The following is a 25,044-nucleotide window of genomic DNA, read 5'->3' on the forward strand; positions in this document are numbered from 1 at the left end:
AACAGATCGATTGACTGTTTCTACAGCCAAACTAAAACAGAGTAATTTATATTTATCGACATTGAATTTACCCAGTATTGCTTTTATGAATTTATACAAAAGTTTTCCTGCAACCTTTCTATAGTTTTAGTTCTTGCTTGTCTTTTCTGCATAATGTTAGTTGTTGCAGTAATGCAGAATAGCTATCGCAAGAACTTAGTGCATATATAGTGCAGACCCATTTCAAGTATTACATCCCTGGGTTGACAATCAAATGAACACTAGCTATGGAAATAGTGAATTTACCAAATGAATATCCAAACTTTGGGTTGAGACTTCAATTAGAGTTATTATTCTTATTATTGGGTTGAACATTTTTGGTGCCGTTGTCAGGGATGGTGTCAAACTAAGAACCTATTATGGTTATTGTCTTTTCAATTTTTAGTTAATTGTTTTTTTTGGCATACCTGATTGTTCGAAAAAATTTCATGAATCTGCATGCATAGGCGAAGAAGATATGTTCTAGGTAGATTTCTGCCCAGTCATCCTAATCATGTAGAAAATAATTCCCCAGATATAAATCCTTTTGCTGAACTTTATCAAACCCCAGAGAATTTGAACCATCCTGAATCTGAATTGCCAGAAGGTAGTCTTCAGTTCCTCTTTGGACCTCAAGAAGAAGAATTTCATATAGTAAATACCCCCACAAGTCCAATGCAAGGAAACCCACCTCCTGGTGGAAATAATCCACCACCACCACCTTTGGACCCAACGTTTGAGTTCCCCATATCTGATCAGCATGATAATGCTAATCTCAAGAACACTCCAGCTTCTTCCCTCCCTAAATTCTATGGATTAGTGACAGAGGGTCCAGACACATTTCTGTTTGAGTTTGATGTTCTTTGTAGGAGTTTTGACCATACTACAGATGACCATAGACTCAAAATATTTCCTGCCACCTTGAAGGAATCGTCTTTAAGATGGTTTATGAGCTTGGGTAGTAGCACAATCAATACATGGGATGAGATGAAATGATTGTTTCTTGCAAAATATAAATATTATTGTAGAGGCACTAATCGTCATGGGGATGATATCTTTAGAATGACACAAAAAGAAGATGAGAGTCTTGAAGATTATCTGGAGAGGATTTTGTTTAGTGTCAAAAAGTCCAAACATAGTACTCTAAATGAAGATTCCTTCAAGTTTATATTTTTGAGGGGAATCATTGATGAATGCACTGATTCTTTGGATCTTATGGGAGGAGATGACATTACATAGTCCATGTGGACTGAAATAGGATAAATTTGTAAGAAGTATTCTAGATCTGCTTCTAAAAAAAATAGGTGTTTCAAGCCAGGAGCATCTTCATCAGCATCTGGTACTGGAGTTTCTAGAATGGAACAACCATTTATTGAAGGACTTTAAGGAGGACATTATAAATAATATGGCTACTTAGTTGGATACACTTTCAGCTAAGAAGAAGCATGAAGAAGCTGATGCATTTCTTATAGAATTTTGCCCTCATTGTAGACAGCGAAAGAAGGATTGCAGATGTAAAATGGTTGCAAATGTTGAGGTTCTTGACTTCAAGCCAATAAAAGGTGAGGATGAGCAAGTTTTCTATGTTCCTCAAAGAAGGCCAAATTTCCAAAGACAAGGTATGCCTCTAGATCCACTTTCTTTTTCTGGTTATAGTGGAAATTCTTATGTACCAAATAACCAATGGCAATCACCATATGCTTAAAATTTTGGTAATTATCAAAACTGGTATGGTTCTCAAGGCCAAGGGTAGCATTTTGCTAATCAAATGCCATAGTGGCAGTAGCCACAAGGGAATTGGTATCCACCTCAGGGCCAAGGAAGTCAGTTTCAAGGGATTTGGCAACCTACTCCTTAATGGAGGGGGAGTCGGCCATGGATTGCCCAATCTTCTTGTTATCAACAACCTATTCAACAGCCTCAACCACCAGCAATAATGCCTCCCCCTGCAGCCACTGTTGTCCCACCTAAACCAATGCAGTTGTTGACTCAACCAATGCCAAATCCTAATATTAAATCTCAGTAACAACAACAAGCTTATTCAACTGATCTTAATCAATACCCAACCTATTCTCTATCCCTAAGTGATATTCACCTCTGATCTGGGACAACTCTGCATAATCCATCTCCTCAAGTTATCACTAAGGTAGAAGAAGAACAAGAAATCTCTAATCCAATAGATACAATACCTCAAAAACAGATATTACCGCCATTTCCCCAGAGATTGCAAGAAAAGGAAGTTCTCACAGAACAAGAGCAAGGTTTTGATATTATAGATCAACTGAAACATGTTTGTGTTAAAATTCCATTGTTGCAAGCAATAAAAGATGTTCCTATGTATAGTAAGGCACTGAGAGAAGCATGTCTAAAAAAACCTGGCAGGAAGAAGAAGGATCCGCAAACAGTGCATGTTATGGGTCAACTGTAGATATTATGTTAGGCAAGGTTGCAATTCCAAAATATTCTGATCCAGGTAGTCCTGTTGTAAGTATAGTCATTAATGACAGCCAGATAAGAAATGTTTTAATTGATTTAGGGGCAGCCATTAATTTGATGACAAGAGAAGTAATGAAACAACTTGAAATCAATAGTCTAAGGCCTACACCCACAGTTCTACAACTTGCTGATAGCTCCACAGTGAGACCTGATGGTATGATTGAAGATGTGGTGGTTATTTTGGATTCCTGGGAATACCCTACAGACTTTATGATTCTATCTCCAAAGGCAACACTAGGAGGATATCCGGAGATTTTGCAAAGATCTTGGCTTGCCATGGCTGATGCATATATTGGATGTAGATCAAGGGATATGACTATTTCAGATGGGAACTCTACAAAAACATTAGCTTTGTATTCTCCTACACAACCCCAGTTGGATCAACAACAAGCTGTTTGGCCTATTTTGGGAGAAGAATCTGAGGGAGTTGATACAAGAACAACAATTGCAGGAGTTGGTACCAAATATTGCAGATTTAGACTTTTCTGCATCCACTAATATATTGCATACTCTATTGCCGCAAGAAGTCTGTACTTCTCAGTTTTTTGATATGTCCCAGATTGATCTTAATACCAAGATAGAAGTTGATTTGAATAAATGTTTGAATATCAATAGAGATATTTTAGATACTCAAAAGGGGGCCCTTGTGGACTTGCTAAAATGTTATAAAAATTCTTTTGTATGGGATTACAAGGATATGCATGGAATAGATCCAACAGTTTGCACCCACTGTATCTATATAAAAGAAGAATGTTGCCCACTCAGACAACCGCAAAGATGAATCAATCCTGCATTGAAAGAAATAGTTAAAGAAAAATTGCAGAAGTTGTTAAAGGCCGGGTTTATCTATCCTATCTCTGATAGACAATGGGTATCACCTTTGGTAATAGTTCCTAAGAAAGGAGGAAAATGGAGGGTATGTGTTGATTATAGAGCCTTGAACTTAGCAACAAGAAAATATCATTTTCCATTACCATTTGTGGATCAGGTATTGGATTCTTTGGCTGGTAAAATATATTTTTCATTTCTTGATGGATTCAGTGGTTACAATCAGATTCAGATAGCCTTGGAGGATCAAGGTAAAACAACATTTACTTTTCCTTGGGGCACATATGCATATTATGTTCTTCCTTTTGGGTTGTGTAATGCTCCGGCCACTTTTCAAAGAGTAGTGATCAGTATCTTTTCTGATATTTCTCAAGACATCATGGAAATCTATATGGATGACTTTACAACTTATGGTTCTAAATTTGAACAAGCATTGGGGAACCTGAAAAAAGTTTTGCAGCGATGTGAGGACTATAGTTTGTCATTAAATAGTGAGAAATGCTTCATCATGATGTAGGAAGGAATAGTCCTTGGTCATCATATCTCTATAAAAGGAATACAGGTGGACCCAACAAAGATTGAAGTCATTCAACATATCAATGCCCCTATGAAGCAAAAAGATGTAAGAAGTTTCCTTGGTCATGCTGGATACTATAGAAGGTTTATCAAAGATTTCAGGAAAATTGCAAGTCCCTTATATTCACTGCTTACCAAGGATATTGAATTTAAATGGACCTCTGCATGCAATGAAGCTTTATTGAATCTTAAGCATGCCTTGACCCAAGCACCAGTTCTTAAAGGTCCAAATTGGTCTTTACCATTTCAAATTCATATAGATGCATCTGATTATGCAATAGGGGCAGTATTAGGACAAAAGATAGATAACTTGGAAAGTGCAATATATTATATTAGCAAGAACTTACAGGGGCCTGAGTTGAATTACATAGTAACTGAAAAGGAGATGTTAGCTGTTATATATGCACTCAACAAATTTAGGGACTATATCATAGGATATCCCATATTTGTGCATACAGATCATACTACAATCAGATATCTCATGAATAAGCCTTCAATTACTGGTAGATTAGCTCACTGGTTATTGTCGATGCATGAATTTGATATCACAGTTGTTGATAAACCGGGGAAGTCTAATGTGGTTGTAGACTATCTTTCAAGACTTCAGTTACAAGAATAATCTACAGTAATAGATGATGCTTTTCTAGATGAACATTTATTCCTTATACAAGCTCACACTCCCTGGTATGCTGATATTGCCAAATATTTAGCTGCTGCTACAATGCCAATTCATTTCTCTCTTAAAGAAAGAAGGTTGTTAGTAGAATTTTTTTTTGACTTCTCATGGATTGTTGATTGTTTGTTTTATACTGGGCCTGACCAAGTCATGAGAAGATGTGTAAGGGAAGATGAAACATATGATATCTTGCATGTGTGTCATGATGAGCCATGTGGAGGACATTTTGCTGCCAAAAAAACAACACTCAAAATACTAAATACAAGATACTATTGGCCCACATTACACAAGGATGAAGCACAATATACAAGAAAATGTGACAGATGCTAGCGTATGGGAAGGCCTACTAAGTCTGATGAGATGCCATTATATCCACAAATATTAGTTACACCATTTGATAAATGGGGATTAGATTTTGTTGGCCCAATTGATCCACCTTCTAATTGCAAATCCTACATTTTGGTATGTATAGATTATGTAAAAAAATGGGTGGAAGCTCGTGCCATGACACATGCAAGAGATAATAAGGTGGCTAAGTTTCTTTATGAGGAGATATTTACAAGATATGGAGTACCAAGAGAAATTGTATCAGACCAGGGCCCACAATTTACTTCAACATTGATTGCAGCTTTGGTTAATGAATACAATATAAGGCACAAAAATTCTACTCCATATCATCCACAAGCTAATGGACAAGTAGAGGTTACAAATAGGGAGTGTAAGGCTATTCTTACCAAAATAGTATTTGTTCATAAAAAAAGACTGGTTTCATAGGATTTCAGAAGCAATTTGGGCATACAAAACAACTTGGAAAACACCAATTGGTTTTACACCTTTTGAAATGGTTTATGGAAAAGCAGCAATGATGCCTATTGAATTTGAGCATAAAACTCTGAGGACAACTTTGCAATTAAATATGACACTATCTGAAGCACAAAAAGAATGAATTCAACAATTGAATGCTTTAGATGAATGGAGGAAAATGGTTGTCCAGCAGACAAAATTGATCCAAAATCAGAGAGAAAAGTGGCATGATAAATATATCAAAGAGAAAAAGTTCAAAGCCGGTGACTGGGCAATATTGTATGACTCCAGATATAAAGATACTATGGGAAAGCTGCAAACCAGATGGTTAAGTCCATATGAGATAGAAAAAGTTTTCAATAATGGAGTTGTTCATTTGACCACAATTGACCCCATTCGGTTTAAGCTTTTGGTGAATGGTCACCGATTGCTTCTTTATCATAAGCCGGCCACTAAAGAGGAGTTCCTGTAGCAATTTGCCCAATAGGATGAAACACAGGTTCCTATAGCAACTGATAAGGTTCCTACAACAATTGATCAAGTTCCTACTGCAATTGAGCAAAGTAATAAAGGTAAGGTTCCTATAGCCACTGCAGTGAACATGCTTGCCGCTTCATAATTCTTCTCGCGTCATTTCACAAAAAATATTTCCATGTCTTATAGAAATATTCTTCTCCATAAATAAAATTTCCATCCACGTCATCCCATCTCATTTTCTTATCTGTCATTTCATTTCATTTCACCTTCCTTTTCGTACGACTGCAGGTATGTACATATTGTATTTTATTTTAATTACGCATTTATGATTTCATTATGATTATTGCCTTCCTAAATCCGCATACACTCCCCTAAATCTCGTCATCTTGTGTGGACACATGCTAGGATAAGTTTGGGGGGGCTGTTTTATGGTTCAGTTTCCAAAGTTAGTAATTATTCATCCTTTGCGATACCTAGAATTGATTGCTTGCCATCATTGTTTTTAACAAGATATTCTTTCACGCAAGGAAGTAATAAATTATGCTGCCCAATTTGGAGATATGTATGGAATTTTCAATTTTCAAGTCTGTAGGATATTTTGGTTCTCTGTTTCTCAGTTGCAGAGTGTGCTATACTAATAGAGTAAGAAATGGGTGGAGATCCAATCCGCCATGAACCAACAGTCCATGATGTGTTGCTGTAGGATGCTCTTTGTGAGCATTATTTTAGACACCATGGCTGGATTGATTACTTTTTGAAAATCAGGGATTTTAATGAAGAAATTGTTGCAGAGTTTATGCATTCCTTCAACGAAGGAGAAGCTATAGTTAAAGGATTAAGGGTCATTGCTACAGAGCAGCGGATAGCTAAAGTTATGGGGTTACCGTAGGAAGGAGAATTGTTTCTAGAATTAAAAGATGCCAGGAGCACCAAAGCAAAGTTTACACTTCCTGCAGATGGACCTCTAACGGTGGACAAGCAAGGAACTAGGAGGGTTTCCCTACTAGTAGAGTGGCCTCAGGTAGCTTTATATGTAATTAAATACATTACTTACAAAGGGAGGTATTCAAATCTACATTCACCACATTTTAAATTACTTAGTCATCTACGACATGGTTGGAGGGTGAATGTCCCTAATTTTCTATACCACCTCATTTCTATAAGTGCCAAAGAAACGTGGAAGAATGGAAATCGTTCTGTCAACCATCATTGTTTGATTAAATTGCTTGTAGAACATTCTATTAGAGACGTTTCACAGATGGAATGGGGGGTATTTGAGGACATATTGCAGTTTAGGGTTGAAGATGCTCTTGTTGCAGATGATCCACCAGTTGAAGAAGAAAATATTGCAGAACCCTCTTCTCTTGTAGTTTCTGCAGAGAATGATTTTTCTCGTTGCCGAAGGAGCTGTGGTTATTATGGAAGAAGAGATGGTTGAGGCAAATGTGGAGCAACCCTCCACTTCTCTTCAAAGAGATTCACCATTTGCTAAGAGAAAAGGGAAGGAATTGGAAATAAATGAAACAGATGAAGAACCTATGGTTCAGCTGCATGCAACTCAAATTTCTCTTGCAACCAAGAGGCATAGGTCAAAAAGAAAAACTCCTGCAGCAAAGCCACAAGTAGAAACCATTCCTGCAGCCACTCCAAAGGTTTATGTGAGAAGAACTCAGAGTAGGACCCAGAAGGCTCGTCCAATAGGTGATCCGACGGAGGTTATTTCAGTGGAAATGTCAAAAGAAGGGAGCCCTACAGATGTTGACATCCAGGAAGAAGGTGATGTAGATAGATTGTCAAATATTGCTTATGTGGCAAAGCAGCTTGAGGAACCTGTTGAAGAGATTCCATGGCTTAAGGTAACACCTATTAGACTTCCATCATCCCTAAGTAGTTTATCTATTGCGTTAACATTTTATAGACAATGGGAAATAGAGAGGGCCAGATTTCAAGGGGTTATTGACAAACAACAAAGAGAAATTGAAAAGAGGGATAACAAAATTGAAGAATTATAGGCTAAGGTTGAAACAATCAGTAGTATGGTCCCCGAATTGATACAATGTAGGGAACCTCCAAGGGTTTATGCTTTGCATTTAAGGGAACGGTATTTAAATTTCAAATTGAACCACATTGTTAAGGACCTTAGCCCCTCTTTAGAAACCCCTGAGGAATTTTATGATGCTTACTAGACTTCTCCAGCAGTTCTGAAAAAATTGTTATGTGAATTTTATTTACATAACTATGTTGTAGATTCAGATAGTGAGTGGAATCCTTTGTTATATATTGATGACATCCATATAAAAGCTTTAATGTCATGGATTCAAAATGAGATCAACATGGGGGCACAAGCCACAACATACAAAGATTTTGAATTTGATTGTCCATTGCCATTAAGGAAGGAAGCAAAAGAGCCAAGAGTTCTTTATTATGAATGGCAGGAATTACTGGTAAGAGATGATGTTAGGAAGCTAGTGATTCCAATGAGGGAGGAAATATACCAGGCATATGAGCATTTAGTTCAGAATGACAGTGCAGTTGCAATAGATGGGTTAACTCAATGCTAGAATAACTTACCAGAAGAATTAAAGTAGGGGGAGCCTCACTCACTGCCAAATTTTCAGGCAGCAATGCAAAGAGCCCCCAAATATATACAACTAGGCAGAGAGAAGACCAATAACCGGTTACCACTGATCTTTCAACCTCCTATTCTTATGTGGCCACTATTGGGATGTAAGACTACAGATAAGCCCTATGAAGCAGTTACAGAAGAATCAACCAGATGGTCCAGGCTGGAAAAGATGAAAGGATTTTACTGGAATTTAGCTTCAGGAGGAACAAGTCAAGGAACCATTGGTGATCTAAGAATTAGTGCAAGAATAAAAAATTTTCCTCTTGCTGTAGGATCATCAAGCTCTTAAAGTTGGAGGGCATGATGAGTTGAGACATTGTCATATTTCTATCCTTAGAACTCTTGAGCTTTTGTCATCTTTTGATTTGCATAGTAGTAGTGATGTATTGGAAGTTTACTATATGTATTCTATATGTTAGCCTGAACCTATTAAATCATGTTTTATCTTTGCTAGTTTATTCCTGTAGCCATGCCATTTATTCCTACAGACATGTGATTTATGCCTATTGCCATGCAGATTGTTTAGGGCAATATCATATGTGAAATTAATAGATGTCTTGATTAAATAAAATGCGTATGTATGTTCTTGTATGTTATTTCTTTTGTAGTGCAGTAATAAATGATGTTGCGGTGGATGTTCGCCTGTCACGCTAGTTGAAGGAAAGGATACTTAAGAAGATGACTAAAGATCGAACAACAAAAAAGCTGAGAAGCGTAAGGAATGGCATAAGAGGAGCAATCAAGCGATACTACCGATGTCTAACTTAGGTGGACATTGAAGTTGTAAATACCGCCATAGTATGTTATGACTGTGGTTTGGTTTATATCCGCATTTCCTGTAGCATAACTCCAGCTATCTCCTTTCTCGGTCAATTATTTGCCTCTTCTTTTTGGCATGATTTGTGTTGTCTGTTGTAGATGAGTTATTTTTAATAATAAGCTCTTTATCTTCTCAGAGGATAGATAGAAAGAGAAGGAAATACAAAGCAGAGGATTTTTCATAGGTATTGTTGAGTTTCTTTTCATATTGAATCATGTAATGACTTCCAAAGAACGATGAATAAAAATATGTTATTCTGAGCTTTTAGAGTTGTTTTTGGGAAGCTTGGTATCACTCATCCAAGGGGGCCCACTTGGTGAGTGTTCCTGTGCATTTGTTAAGATTAGTTTTCTTTCCTTAGCTGCAGTAGACGTTCTTGCATTGTCTGTTCTTGCAACCACTAGAAAGAAATCCACTGACTGTTCCTACAGCCAAACTAAAACAGAGTAATTTCTGTTTATCGACTTTGAATTTACCCAGTATTGCTTTTATGAATTTATGCAAAAGTTTTCCTGCAGCCTTTCTATAGTTTCAATTCTTGCTTATCTTTTCTGCATAATGTTAGTTGTTGCAGTAATGCATAATAGATGTTGTAGGAACTTAGTGCATATATAGTGCAGACCCATTTCAAGTATTACGTCCCTGGGTTGACAATCAAATGAACACTAGCTATGGAAATAGTGACTTTACCAAATGAATGTCCAAACTTCGGGTTGAGACTTCAATTAGAGTTATTATTCTTATTCTTGGGTTGAACAACCATGACCATTTTTCACATGAGTGTTGCCATCAATGCCAAAGGGGGAGATTGTTGGCAATTGACACTCTATTGGTTGGTTTCACTATGTTGTCATTGATGGCAACAATATTTTGGGTTCCGGCTTTATATGGTGTACCGACAGACACCTCACAGATTCTACACCGGCACCGACACTGACAAGACAGGAAGATTTCTTTGGTCATCGACAATGCAGGCCGACATGGTATAGTAAAGGTTATCAGTATTGGAGGCTGACTTATCTTGGATCTGACATTGGCAATTTGTTTTAATGTTTATTCATTTATATTATATGGCCGACATGTAATCTAATATTGTATATATCTTTGTAAGCCGACATAAGGCATAAATTTGTATAGGGTATATAGGGCAGATTGATTAGATCATTTTGATATAGTATGGTATGTATGGAATAGATCATGATGCAAATGTAATGCGAAATATCAGTGAGATTATGTATGTGAGGAATTTATTGTAAGAGTTATTTTGGTAAAGGGGTTAAGGGTTTCAGTCGGAATAGATAGAGCTTAAACCAAAACTGTATTCTGGCATAGAAGATGCTATCTTAGTAGTTCACACTTCTCTGGAGTGTTGTCTGGAATTTTATGTAGTCAGTGAGGCTCCTATTGTGATTGAGTAGTGTGCTCTAGGCTATAAACCATTCTACAAGTGTAGGCCCATCATATATTGTAATATCTCTTCATATGGCCAATAGATTGATATTGTGGGTCGCAAATCCCACCGTGGTTTTTCCTCATTGAGGTTTTCCACGTATAAATTTGTGTGTTATGGTTCTCATTTATGTGTTTGTCTTATTGGTTGATTTACTTCTTTCAATTCTGTTAATATCGGTATACCGGTTGGTGTATGAATGTTTTGTTAAGGCTAAAATCTTTTATTCTGGTATAGCACAGATTCACCCCCCCTTCCAGTGTTATTGGTTTCTAACATTCGCTTGATCACATTGTGACAAATGAAACTTTGAAATGCACTTTTATCCTTTGAAAACCTAATTATTCACTCCAATAAATACTGCAACCGGTTACCATGATTTTCAGAGAGTCGCAAATCGAAGCACTGATTCTTCTCTAAAACTTCTGGATAACATCTGTATATCTGATCTAAGCCTTCTTTAACCTTCTAGAATCAATTGCAGATCACCGAAGAGGGGGTTCTTAGAGTATGCATGAAAAGTTCCCCTTGAGGCATAAAGCCCTAGTTACCAGATGAAGATCCTGCATCGGATTGGGTGCATATCCATTTTCTGCTTTAGATTCATCTTTTCTAATCCACATCTTCTCATGCTTGTCTCTGATCTCTTCTACCTTCGCCTTTCCCTTCTAATCTGATTTTCCCTTGTTGACCAGAGCATTGTTCTTGCTTCTGCAATACTTAGCAATGTGACCAGTTTTGTTGCATGCATGACAAACAACATTTATCTGCATAGTTTTGAAGTTTATCTAATTTTGTCTCATCCCGCACTGATCAGAGATATGTCCAAACATCCGACAAGCATAGCACCTCTTGTTTTGGAAGTTATTCATTAGTTCTCTACACATATTTGACTTGTGACCAAAATTATTGCGTATGAAACACTAACTAGTAAAGGTAGGAGTATTATTCATGTTCATTTCATTATTCATCCTACTTCTGCATTGATTCGCCATATGACCAAATTTATTGCAAGTAAAGCATCTACCATTGAATTTATGAGCATTAGGTTGTCTTATCAAAGGATTCTTGCTCTTCTTCTGATTAGGTTTTGCATTGCCTTGTCTAGATCCGGAGGATTCCCCTTTCTCAAATCTAAGTCCTCTCATGTCCTTTCCATGTCTTTGAATTTCGAGCATCTCATCAAGCCTTGCTGAGCTAGCTTTGAATTTGTCTCTATAGTCATTAGCAGTAGCAAGTTCATCTCTGAAGGTAGCAATCTGTCTTTCAACTTCTTGACCGTTATTCCTTGACTGTGTCAACTGAAGCTTCAACTGATCATTCTCATAGGAAATCCTGAAGCATTCATCAACTCTTTCCTTCAATGACTATGCCATATTCTCTTCATTCTTCTTTTAGTTCTCAATCTCCTTAGTCAGCCTCATCACAATGGATTGCATCTCATTCTTCAAGGCAACATTCTCTCTTTCAAGCTTGTCACATTCTTTAGGTTTACCCTGATATTCCATGATATGATCTTCTTTATCCTTCAACTTGTCCATCAATTATTTCCTCTTGTCTCTTGAAGTGTCCGCTTGATCCTTCAAGTCATTAATAAAATCATTAGCAGCATTCAGGTTTTTCTTCAAGGTATAGATCTCATTTCTAGCTGCATTAAGATCCTCAAGTGCCACATTGAGTTGTCTTTGAAAAATCAGAATCCATTGATTCAATCTCCTAGACCTTCCTCAAGCAGTTAAAACAATCAACCACAAAAGCATAACAACGGATTTTTATGTGGAAACCCAAATGGGAAAAATCATGGTGGGATTTGAACCCACTATTACAATATGGGAATGGACATGCATTACACTGCCTAGAGCTCACTGCTCAATTACAATAACCTGGAATGCTATAGCCCTTAGGGAAGGCTTACTGCCTTACAAATTAGTTACAATGATGAAATATAGTTAATGAACTCTGAAATAGAATCTCCAATGCCTATATGAGTTTCAGTTGAGTGATAAATATACTGAGTGGATCACCTTCTCTGTTCTGCCCTATTCTCTATCTTAGTCAGCTACCAGATCAAGAATGCGCACGTGAAACTATGCCAAAATGGATTCTCGATCACCACTCGCTCGCATACAGTCGCATCATCCACCAAAAAGATCATCCATATCAAACTTATATATCGATAATCACAAAATAGATCATTTACCATGTCGGCCTGCTAGTGTAACGTGCAGTCTCATGTTGGCTTGATTAGATCCTAAAGGATAAATGCAAATCACCAAAACAATAATAAAATGATGTTTCTATGTTGACCCAATTATCCCAAACACAATTCAATGCAACACAATCACCAGAAAGCTTCTGGAACAAAAATGCTATGTTCTTCCTGAAATGCCTGTCAATCAGCTACCGATTGACACTTGCTTTCGGATAAGAAAAATTACAATCATGGGATCGAATCTCTATGAAGAGTTGTCATCAATGACAACCCTAAACCAATAATCAACCACCGAAAACCACCGGATGAGTGTCAATTGCCAACATTTGGTATAGATTGGATGAGGTGGCAATAAGATTCAAGTGCAACCAAGGAACTTAAATGAATTTTGAAGGTAGATGTGATGTATCTGCATTCATTCCACAACTCGATGGTTGTGATACGTGAGAAGGATAAAGTTTCCATTTGCAATAGTTAGTCCATATTTATACATCAGAGGAGTAGTTAATGTCTATTGCAGTCATATTAATTGCTTTGCAGTTGATAGGTGTTGGTAGCGAGCATTATTAAATGATGGGGACAAATGCTTGCCTATCATTTCGAGATTAGGTGCCAAGTTTTGTAGCTAATAGATTGCAAGAGGCGAGAAGAACATGTGAGCCTGGAAGCGAGGTAAGGAGGCAATATGCAAGAAAACTTCTCCTTACAAACCACCAAATCAATGGTGGCTTTTTGGGGAAATATTTCAGAGGACTTCCTAAGTCATGTATTTAAGATCACAGACCAATAGTTCCCGAACAAAGTGCAGATTATGATGGGGGACGAGTACCTGAAAGCTCAATACAGGCATCGCACTAATATTAACATCGCTTCTCTCTTCATGGCATGATGTCTAGTGCTAGAGGCAAGTAAAACAATATTTTTGTTAATGCATAATTGTATGAAGGATGACTAGTGTTGGGTTTAGCAAATCTCATAGGCATGGTGAGACAGGGTGAAGGGTTTGTTTGTCTCGACGGTGATTGGATGCACGTTGGTGAATTCACACTACCGTTGAGGCCTTTCCTCCTTTGGAGTGCAAATAGCAATGAGGAGGTTCGTTTAGCTTTTGCACAGATTGGGCTCCAAGGAATCAAGGACTTTCTTAAGTCTAGGGAAGCTTGTGTGGTGCGAGAGGAGGTGACAAAATGGATGTCGAGAACAGAGGACCAGGAGCAAGTAGAGGAAGCATCTCCCCCTACAAGGAAGAGAGGTCGTCTTGTGGGCTCATACAATTCAAGGAGGAGGTGATTACTGAAGGGTGGCACATCCTCATTGAGCATGGTGAATCCAAGCAAATAACTAGACGGGTAGGAGGGAGAAAAGGTGAAGGAGAGCCATGACAAAGCGATTGTCGAGCAAGATCTGAGCATTTGAAGACTGATAAGTAGTGTTACATATTTAATAATGTGTTTTTTTGTAAAGGGGACTCATGCCCATTTTGTAAAAAGTGATATACAATTCTAGGTGGTCGGGGTTAGGATGGACAGGGCTTTAAGGGTAGGATATTCGTAGACTGGTTTTTACAAATTTTGCATGATATATACAATGTATATTTTGTTATATTAATACAATGAAATATTTACCGATAAAAATGAAAAAAAAAACTCTCACATTTTTATACATAGAAATACTCTTGATTAATTGTTACGGACTATGGAAACACATATTGCTTAATGAACAATAGTCAAATCCAAAATTAATGAGTTGAGAATGATAAATGAAAAGAGGATTAGAATATTGCTTAGCTCTTTGTCGATTTAGAGTTGTTAGTCATGAAGATTTAGTTGTGTAATGCACTCAACAATAAGAATCCAAGATCTAGAATTGTATTCATGCTTGTTAGATAGTGGCTTTGTCATATAACTCTAAGATTACTCAGGACTAGGTTGTTACCATGGCTTACCCCATGTATACTCATCCTATGTGATTTTCTTCTTTTCCAAAATGCAGTTTAGGATTTGTTACATTCATCTTTCCCTATACCTATTGTGGAGACAAACGTGGCACCAAAAAGAACCTTTGAGATTTGCTGTGAGTGGACAAAAGTATGAAACTTTCTTAGTTTTGAGTCAAATTCCTTTAGTAGTGAATGATAATGCATAGGTAGTATTATCTAATAAGCTCTAAATTCCTTCATAATGCTTGATCTTGATGACAACTAATGTAACGGGGCATGTACTTAAATACAAAACCCTATGCTTCAATTCAATTTATTTGGTGCATAAGCTGATGGATAATGGTTAAAACTTTCCATAGGGTTAGCTCAATGAAGTGGAAAAATGATTTTGTATTGAAAAAATAAAATCATGATCATAATTCTATACAAAGAGTAGATTCACATCTACTATTGAATCCAATATGACAACGACCGAGTAATAATTAGTCTAAACCATTATAACCCATAGTAGAATGATGAAACCTTGAACTCAAAATTATGTCAAAATTCTATATAAAATAAAATTATTTTTTTAAAAAAAAATTTTAAATTTTTTTTAATGAATAGAGCTTACCATTAATAATTTAAAAGTACACTATTCACAAAAAAAAGGGGTTGGAGGATAAAAAATCACTCCATGAGAGTCTCTCAGACCGAGCCCAAAAAACCAGCTAAATCAAAAACATGAGTCACGTGGGCCGAACCCAAAAACGAACTGCAAAAAAAAAAAATCAACAATAAATTGAAATTTGAAAGCAATACATTTACAATAAATCCAAAATAATTATTTTAATAATAATAAAAGCAAGCTTTACACTTTCTCCAAACCTAAAAATTAATAGTGATAGAAGACTTTGGTGGATGATTACCTTTTTAACAATAATTTTATATTTTTGTATTTGTAATGGAATCTTGAAAAGGTAGGACCCACATTATAATGATTCTTTACTCAACGTCAGTTTCCATCCCCTCTGATTTCAACATTACTTTTTAGACTTTCCGTCTCGAATATTCCGTTAACAATTAAAGATTCCAAAAACAATAATTATTTATTCAGATTCCTTTCTTATCGTATGTTAAGCTGACGCCATTTCTTTATGGTGTTCACTAAAGTGGCTCAAACAGCCGGGCAATCTAAGGTCCAGATTCATTCCACCGAACCTCCGATGCATGGATACCGTCCCTTGTAGCAGTTATTTAAACCTTATGAGGGAATTTCTTTGTTAATACCATATTTTGAGATAAGGTACCAACTCTTTTCAGTTTTGAATGTTGACTTGAAATTTAGATAAAGTAGTCACTATCTTTGTCTCTTTCTAATGTTTTATTAGTAATTTATCTCTACTCCAAAACATTGTAGGTATCTAAAATAATCTAGCCTAAAGATTAAATAATAAATGTATATTACTTTTGGAAATAACCACTGAGAAAGATTGGGTTTTTAGTCAATCTAACCATGAGTGAATTCATTGTATTCAAAAATCAATCTTTTTGACATGGGTATTGATCTATAAGAATTAAAAGTGGATATATATATTGAAATAAAAAATAGTATTATATCAATATATTTTAGTAGTTATATAATTCGATCAAAGAAAAAATAGACATAATCTTTTAGTTAACAGTTATCATTCGAGTTATGCCTATTTTCAAGACACTTAATTGATTTAGTATTAGTTAATATTTATCGCTTGAGTGATGCCTATCTTTGAGATGCCTAACTGATTTAGTAGTAGGAGGAAGGAACCTTAAGAAGAGCACTCTGAAAATCTTCAACAATATGTCGTAATAAAAAGTGTAAAGTCTTAAACATTTTCTAGCATCCAAAAAGATGGAATCACCAGTATCTGACAATAAGACTCTAGGGCTGATATAAACGTCCTAGAGTTGTAATTCACCACTTTCGCATTCACTGCTTTGAGGGTACATCATACAACCAAAAACCTTGCTAATAATTCTCAAGAAAATATTCCTCCAATATTAGCATTACCAATTGTAAAGTCATATATCTCAAAGACAACCACCAATTTTTATTCAAGAATTAAGCAAGATTGAATACACGACTCTGCCAAAAAACATACTAACTTGGTATGATTGATGATATCCGTGGAGTTTGAGAGGAAAATGGACATTGCGTCACTATATAGGAGGGATTGAGGATAATCCATAAGAATGCTTCCAACCATATCTCAAAGGGTTCTTTCAACTACTTAACATTGAAAAAATAAACACTTGGCTTAACTTCTCCTTATAATAGTGTTCAATGTCTATTTTCTCCCAATTGAAAGGGGAAAGGAAATCCCTTCTATTAAGACCTTTAAAACTCATTTTACCAATGACATAATCTAATAGTTTTGAAATGAGATATGTACAATCTCAATATTCTAGCACTATTTATTTTATTTGAATCCTTGAGGCATTTAGAAATATATAATTTCATCATTAAAAAATTAAAGGATGCAAATAAAAGGTTGTTGAAATTAATTTAGAATAGGTTGTTGGCATTTGGCGTAACTGATGTAGATCAACTAATACAATTGAAGTTGGATGACTGCACTGGTAAAGGATATAAGTCTATTTGTGATGAAGAGATTGAGATTCTATGAATAGATGACATGATCAGTTATTTGTGTTGTCATTAATGGCAACTGATGTTCTTGATGTTTTGTTTTGTCATCTAAGTAATTTGGTCTACCAGATTTAGAATTTGTAAGTATGACAGGGTTTACTAGCAGGACTGAGAATTAGGACTTCAACTGGTAAAATAAAAGTTTTTGATGGAATCGGTTAATCGACGATAATTGGTGATTTGAGGTTTGAATGGTGAACTTGTATCATGGATTTGTATATGTGGCCAGAACCACATTCTATGGAGATTACCGGAAGGCATGTTTTGAATTTTTGATGGAGATGTGCTAGGGTTTTAGGACCGGTGATGAATTCACTCAATTGGTAATGATTTTTGATATGACAGTGATTGGTGGCGAGTCTACATGAAGTTGGTAACATGACATAACCCACGTTAAGGATTTAATTATTTTTTGGCGTGATTCAAGGATAATTTTCTTGGGAATCAACAAAACGCTTAGTAGAATGTTTTAAGGATACATATCGGATTTTCGTGATGAGTTATGATCAATCAACGATTGATATTGCATTGTAATTTGTTGTAATGATCTGTCTAGCAATCTATGATGATCTCTTTTGATCTAATGGTAAATTCATGATGTAATTAGGTTTTGTGGCTGACTTAGTTGTTATGGCTATTTAGGGTGACACAACTGGTGTTTCATGTGTCGGTGGGATTATGAGAATGAGTTAAGACATCCCAGAGAAGATAGAGATCTGCCTAAGTGTTGCAGACTGTGAAGCATAACTGGATCTGATTTAGCAAGCTGAAAGTGCAAAGTAACAGATCATTTTTTACTGTTGTTCCCTAATAGTTACATCACCATAAACCCCTTAATCGGGTAGGTCCTAACAGGCCTTTTCCATCTAAATCCCCTAACAAGGCAGCTCACAAAAGAGTGTTTAAATCCTCTAACCAAGTTGATCCTAACCCATCATTAAGCTCCTAGCTGGAGTGATAGGCAAATCCCTTAACCGAGTGACTCCTAACAGGGTCTACTCCTAACCGAGTGTATTGTAAGCTCCTAATAGAGCGTACTTTGAAAGAGTAAAAATTATTGTGGGTACCAATCCCCACCATGATTTTTCTCATTTGGGTTTCCACATCAAAAATATTGGTGTACATGTGTGGAATATCTTTTCATAGTGTTTATGTTTTCATGCATTATTTCTGATTACTGGTTATGATAAGTTTACTGTTGTTTATCAGAATATTTGTAAGTGGTTACCTGTAATGTTAATGAATTGATAGATGAAGTATTTTGATATGATAATAAGTCAGTATGAGTATGTGTTGATCAGATATCTAGTTGGTATATATTTTGATTAATAAGATTGCATAAGTGGGTAGCAAGTGTATGAGATCTACTAAAGGGATACATTCATGTTTTAAATGATTTTAGATCTATTGTAAATGATATTTTGATTTGAAGTTATAAATTGTGTTAATACTGATTCACCCCCCTCTCAGTATTAATCGGATCCTCATAGGATTAACAATTGGTATCAGAGTTGTGGTCCTCTGTGTGCAGAATAGCTTAACCGCTTGAGGAAAAGATTCAAAGGAAGACAAGATGATGAAGAAAGAGGGTCTGAAATTCAACAAGGATAATTATAAGATTTGGAAAGACAAAATGAAGATATATCTCAAAGGTCTTGGTACTTAATACTGGAAACATGTTGGAACAACATATGTGGCTCCTACTACTTCTCCCTTGACACCAGATGAACTTAAAGATCACCAGGAGAACATGCAAGCCCTTGAAGCTATTGTAAGTACTTATCTGATTCTGAATATATTGATGTTCAAGGATTGGAAACTGCACATGAGGTTTGGGAAAAATTAGAAACAATTCATAGAGGAGATGAGCATGTTCAAAGAGAAAAAGAGGAAAGCTTGAGAGGAAAATTTGATGATACGAAAATGCAAGAAGGAGAAAATATTGCACAGTATGGTAAGAGAATTAAAGAAGTTGTTGGCGGTATACAAGGTGTTGGTGGTAAAATTGATGATGATGTGGTGTTAAGTAAAATGCTTAGAACTCTTCAACCTCAGTATGCTATTAGAGTATCAGCAATCCAGGAACTAAGATCCATTTCAAAGGATAAGGTAATTGTTGACTCTTTGATTGGTAAGCTTAAAACCTTTGAATTAAATAATTTTGACAATAGTGTGGTAAAATCTACTGAATCTTCTTTTAAAGCTTTTGTTACTAGTTCATCTACTAGAAAAAGAAAGAATGTATGTCAAAGTCATGAGTGCATATCTAGTCATGGAGGTAGCCAGGAAAGTGAAGACAATGAAGATCAAGTAATGGAACTTGAAGCACTGTTAGCCAAGATATTTCCAAGAGGCATTGGTAAGTATAAAGGAAAGCTACCCTTAAAGTGTTTCTCTTATAGCAAGATTGATCATATTGCTGCTAACTACCCTAACACCGATAAGAAAGATAAGTTCAAGAAATCTAAATGGAAAGGCATAAAACACTGTTATGTTGTAGTAGATGAAGGTGTGACCGATGAAGAATCTGAAGATGAAGATGACAATGAAGAGATTGTGTTTGCAGTTGTAAATGAGGAATTGCCTGATGAGAAGGCATTGGTTTCTCATGTAGAAAACAGTAATGAATGGATTATTGATAGTGGTTGTTCACACCATATGACTAGAGATAAGAGTAAGTTCTTAACTCTTAATGAATTTGATGGAGGTGTTGTTAGATTTGGAAATGACTCTCCCTACATGGTGAAAGGTAAAGGTTCTATTTCTTTAAATAAGAAGAATAATACTGATGATGTATTTTGGGTTGATGGTCTGAAACATAATCTGTTAAGTTTTGGACAGCTCAATGATAAAGGTTATTTGCTTGAGTTTAGTGGTAGAATCTACAGAATTCTTGGAGGTAATGGCGAACTGATTGATACCAGAAAACAAACAAGAGGTAACTTATTTCATTTAAATGCTAATGTCAATAGTTGTCTAGTTGCAAAACTGGAAGATAGTTGGTTGTGGCACATGAGATGTTGTCATATTAATTTTGATAACTTGGTGAAGGTAAGAAAGTCTAGTGTTGTGAGAGGATTGCCATAAATTGTTAAACCAGACAATGTGATACGTAAAGATTATCAAATTGGTAAGATGACCTCTATTTAATTTAAGAGGAAGAAGTGTACATCTGAAAATATTTTGGATTTGGTTCATACTGATTTCATGCTTTTTATCGATGCCTATTCTAAGATGATGTGGGTTACATTCCTAAAGGAGAAATTTGAAGCCTTTAGTAAATTTAAAGCATTTAAAGCTCTAGTTGAGAATGAGACCGGTAAAAAGTTGAAATGCTTAAGATTTGATCGAGGAGGAGAATTCACATCTGATGAGTTTGTCAAGTATTGTGATGAACAGGGTATTAAGAGGCAGGTGTCTGTTCCAAGGACACCACAGAAAAATGGTGTAGTAGAAAGGATGAACAAAACAATTGTTGATGCTGCTAGAACAATGATATTACAAGGTAATATGTCGAAGATGTTTTGGAGAGAAGCGGTAAGTATTGTTGTCTACACATTAAACTGGATACTTGTGAAGAAAGACAACAATAAGACAACTTATGAGCTATGCTATGGTGAAAATCCTTGTGTTAGTTATTTGAAAATCTTTGGAAGTCAATGTTTGATTAAAAAGGATAACTACACTGGAAAGTTTGATGCAAAATCTGATGAAGGAATATTTTTTGGTTATTCTTCTAAAAGCAAAGCATATCAATGCTATAATAAGAGAACTAATAAAATAGTTGAAAGTGTTAATGTGAAGGAGGATGATTTGTCAAATAAATCTGAAGGATCAAGTAGGCCTGAACCTGAAAAAGATGATAATGAAGAAAGATTGGTGATCTTTGAACCGGAAGCACAAAATAATGATCAACCGACAAATACAACATTAGGTGCTCCACCTATAAGAAAGGATAGTGAAGAAGAAAATAGTGAATTGATTGGTGAATCAGATGAGGAAGATGCAGAACCGACACAGACTATACCTAGATATGTGAGATTAAATCACTCTTAGGACCAGATAATTGGTGATAAGAATGCAGGTGTGCAAACTAGGATGAAGATTAGAGAAAATTCTTATTTGATCTCTATAATGGAACCCAAGATAGTTAAGGAACCACTCAAAGATGATGACTGGGTGAAAGAAATGAATGAGGAATTAGATCAAATAGAGAAAAATCAGACATGGTCACTTGTTCCTAGATCAGAGGACAAAAATGTGATTGGAACTAAATGGGTCTTTAGGAATAAGTTAAATTAAGATAGAAAAGTAGTAAGAAATAAGGCAAGGTTGGTTTGCAAAGGATATGCACAAGAAGAAGGTGATGACTATGGTGAAACTTTTACACTAGTTGCAAGATTGGAAAGAGTAAGGATGTTGTTGGCATTTGTTGCATATAAGGGATTCAAAGTCTACCAAATAGATGTAAAATCAACCTTTTTGAATGAAATTCTTGAAGGGGAAGTATACATTGAACAACCAGATGGTTTTTCCTTGACCAATGATAAGGACATGGTATGTAAATTGCATAAAGCTTTGTATGGTCTAAAGCAAGCACCAAGAGCATGGTATGAGAGATTACATGCACATTTGATAAAGATTGGATTTAAGCGTACTAGTGAGGATAATAATATTTATCTAAAAAACTGATGGAGACAAGATGCTAATAGCTGAAGTATTTGTAGATGACATAATTTTTGGTGGAGATGATAATATGAGTATGGACTTTGCTGATGAGATGGAAAATGAATTGAAGATGTCTCTAATCGGTGGAATAAAGTTATTTATTGGATTACAAATCCAACAATTGAAAGGTGGTATTTTTATCTGTCAAAGCAAGTATATTAAAGAGGTCTTGAAGACATTTGGCATGGAAGACTGCAAACCGATAAGTACACCAATGGTAATAGGCTGCAAGTTGACAAAGCAAGATGACTCACCTGATGTTAGTGAAAAAGAATACAGGTCTATGATTAGTAAACTACATTATGTTGTACACAGCAGACTAGATATTGCTCATGTTGTTGAGTTAGTTGCAAGTTTCCAAAAAGAGCCCAAAGAAAGTCACATGGTGGTTGTTAAGAGGATTTTCTGATATCTTAAAAGAATATTAGACTATGGATTATGGTATCCCTACAAAGGAAACTTCACTTTAGATGTTTTTACTAATGTTGACTGGGAAGGCAATGTGGATGATAGGAAAAGCACAATCGGTGGAGCTTTTCTACTCGAAGGAAGACTTGTAACATGGATTAGCAAGAAACAAACTTGTGTTTCTCAATCTACAACTGAACTTGAGTATGTTGTTGCATCCATGAATTGCATGCAGGCCATATGGATGAGACATGTGCTATAAGGATTCAAGATAGATATGTTTGAACCATTGACTAGCTATTGTGACAATATGAGTGCAATAAATATTTCCAAGATTCTTGTACTTCATGCAAGAAACAAGCATATAGAATTGAAGTATCATTTCTTAAGGGAAAGAGTTCAGGAGAAGTAGGTAAAGATGGAGTATGTGAAGAGTAAAGATCAGTTTGCTGATATCTTTACTAAACCATTGCTAAAGACTACTTTGGAGTTTCTAAGAAGTAAATTAGGGGTTAGACCCCTACACCGAAGGAACTAAGATGTTGGAGTTGCAGCAATCCTGTGGATTCCATGTTTATTTTTCACTAAGGATTGATGAATATGTGAGGTACTCCATAGGGGGGGCACTCTAATGCAGTATGATATGATTTAAAGTTTTGGTTAGATTGAAGTCAAGTGATGCATTTTTGTATTTTTTAAAAATAACTTTGGTATTGTCGTCAAAGGGGGAGAAGAAAATAAATCAGCTAATCAGTTTTGGGAGAAGAAAAATAAATCTGATGATCAATCTTGGGAACAAGAAAAGATAGTAAAGACCGACAGATGAAGAGACCGACAATTAATGTGCTAAGATGCAGATGGTTGGCATATATGATGTTATTCTGATTTTATATCTGATTGGTGTTGCCATCAATGCCAAACAGGGAGATTGTTGGCATTTGGCATAATTGATGCAGTTGAAGTTGGATGACTGCACTGGTAAAGGATAGATGTCTATTTGTGATGAAGAGATTGAGATTCTATGAATAGATGACATGATCAATTATTTGTGTTGTCATTGCTAGCAACTGATGTTCTTGATGTTTTGTTTTGTCATCTAAGTAATTTGGTCTACCAGATTTATAATTTTTAAGTATGACAGTGTTTACCGGCAGGACTTCAACCTGTAAAATAATATTTTTTATGGAATCATTTAGTCAGCGATGATTGGTGATTTGCGGTTTGGATGGTGAACTTGTATCATGGATTTGTGTATGTGACTGGAACCACATTCTATGGAGATTACCGAAAGGCATGTTTTGAATTTCTGATGGAGTTGTGCTAGGGTTTTAGGACCGCTGATGAACTCACTCAACTAGTAATGATTTTTGATATGGTGGTGATTGGCGGCGAGTCTATATGAATTTGGTATCACGACATAACCCACGTGAAGGATTTAATTATTATTTTGGTGCGATTCAAGAAATATTTTCTTGGGAATCAACGAAACGCTTAGTAGAATGTTTTGACGATATCGATCGAGTTTTCGTGATGAGTTATGATCAACCAACGGTTGATATTGTATTGTAATTTGTTGTAATGATTTGTATAGCGATATATGATGATCTCTTGTGATCTAATTGTAAATGCATGATGTAATAAGGTTTTGTGGCCGACTTAGTTGTTATGGCTATTTAGGGCGACATAACTGTTGTTTCATGTCGGTGGCATTAGGAGAATGAGGTAAGTCATCTCAGAGAAGATAGAGATTTGTTTGAGTTTTATAAACTGTGAAGCATAACTAGATTTGATTTAGCAAGCTAAAAGTGCAAAGTAATAGATCATTTTTCATTGTTGTTCCCTAACAGTTAAAACAACATAAATCCCTTAACCAGGTAGGTCCTAACAATCGTTTTCCATCTAAGTCCTCTAACTGGGTAATTCACAAAAGAGTGTTTAAATCCTCTAACCAGGTTGATCCTAACAGATCATTAAGCTCCTAGCTGGGGTGATAGGCAAATCCCTTAACCAGGTGACTCTTAACAGGGTCTGATCCTAATTGTGTGTATTGTAAGCTCCTAACAGGGCTAAGCTCATAATAGGGCATACTTTGAAAGAGCAAAAATTAATGTGGGTACCAATCCCCACTGTGGTTTTTCGCATTTGGGTTTCCACATCAAAAATCTTGGTGTTCATGTGTGGAATGCCTTTTCATAGTATTTATGTTTTCATGCATTATTTTTTATTATCGATAATGATAAGTTTACTGTTGTTTATCAGTATATATGTAAGTGGTTACTGGTAATGTTAATGAATTCATAGATGAAGTGTTCTGATAT

The sequence above is a fragment of the Cryptomeria japonica genome, chromosome 3, assembly GCF_030272615.1.
Source record: "Cryptomeria japonica chromosome 3, Sugi_1.0, whole genome shotgun sequence".
NCBI lineage: Eukaryota > Viridiplantae > Streptophyta > Pinopsida > Cupressales > Cupressaceae > Cryptomeria > Cryptomeria japonica.